Source organism: Balaenoptera musculus, chromosome 7 (assembly GCF_009873245.2).
Source record: "Balaenoptera musculus isolate JJ_BM4_2016_0621 chromosome 7, mBalMus1.pri.v3, whole genome shotgun sequence".
Classification (NCBI taxonomy): domain Eukaryota; kingdom Metazoa; phylum Chordata; class Mammalia; order Artiodactyla; family Balaenopteridae; genus Balaenoptera; species Balaenoptera musculus.
This window is the reverse complement of record NC_045791.1, coordinates 37,694,640-37,695,964: the sequence shown is the minus strand read 5'-3', so window position 1 is coordinate 37,695,964 and position 1,325 is coordinate 37,694,640. Positions and strand designations below refer to the sequence as shown.

At 32.8% G+C, this 1,325-nt stretch overlaps 1 non-coding gene across 1 annotated transcript; it reads left to right on the top strand.

The window, feature by feature from the left end:
- The first annotated feature begins 259 nt into the window (after window positions 1-259).
- Window positions 260-392, top strand: LOC118898586. Its single transcript, XR_005020733.1, has one exon. It is a non-coding gene; the product is annotated as a small nucleolar RNA SNORA72 (small nucleolar RNA).
- The last annotated feature ends 933 nt before the right edge of the window (window positions 393-1,325 follow it).

Sequence of the window (1,325 nt, the reverse complement as noted above, 5' to 3'; positions counted from 1 at the left end):
GATTCATTATAGAAAATAGCCTAAAATATCTGTACCCTCTGATAAGACTCTCCTGAACTATAATTACAAATTGTGCTTTAGAAGTTGTTTTCAGGAAAGAAGAACATTAAAATTTTATTTCCTACATATTAAGATAAAATAATATAACCTAAAGGAGATATCTATTATATTAACAATCAGAGATTGTTTTGACCTGAAAGGGATTGTAGTGACCATCTAGCTCAAAATTCCATATTTATAAATGTGGAAACAGAGGGTCAGGAGGATAAAGTGACTTGTATAAGATGACAGAGGTTCAGGGCAGGCTAAACATTCGCTATATTAAGATCATGCATGTGTCCCCAGACCTAGTTCTTTTCTTAGGTTTGGTTGTATAAATGCTGGTGATAAAGTCTGATTTATATGATGCATCTTATGTGGGAAATGTCTGTGACTCTAGGTATCCAATCAACCTTGAGAAATGACAGCACTGTTAGTGTAATAACTTTTGAAGATAACCATTGCTAATTTGATATTTGATGATTACAAGTTGCCATTAAATGAATTAAAAAATTATTGTGTTTTATTTTCTAGAAAAAAAAATAGATGAGAAAGGTAGTGATCTTTTCTGACTCCTGAGCTAGGGTTTGTCCTATCACACTCTACCTATGATTGACAAAGAAGTGAAACTTTTATTTTGTTCTTGGTCATTGTAATGTTTCCTTCTCAAACTACATTTGTTAAATTTTACACTTTATAATTCACAATCATATTTTTATTAGGCTCTCTACACTGTTTGTTATTAAATCATCATGTTTTCAGATGCTTAGGGCTTTGGAATATCCTATTCCACTGGATAACAAGGCCAAAATACAAAGAAGTACTGTGGGCTAATGGAGTCATGGAGCAAAAAAACCTGATGTAAGAAGCAATGCAGAAGCAAAGTAAAACAGAAAAGTACTCCAAGCAAAAAACAACTTATCAGGCTTAAGCCTAAAAGAGAATAACGTGGGTTTCTATTTGACAGCGAGAGGCACTGCTTAATGGAAAACATTAAAAAGGAAATGGTTTACGGTACTTCACTTGAGTCTTTACACATAAGAGATGTCACTTGTGTTCAGACAAGTGGATAAACCCAAGAAGTGGGGAGAAGAGCAGAAAGTCATTCTGAAATAGCGAAGAATAAAATGCCTGGATGAACATTTTATACCTGCAGGAGCTATATTTTAATAATTTAAATCATTTTTCAAGACCCTATTAAGTTAAAATATTTTTGGCATTCAGAGAGAAAGACAGATATGAAATCTGGAAAAACTGAAGGAGGAAAAAAAGATTAAAGAAATGGA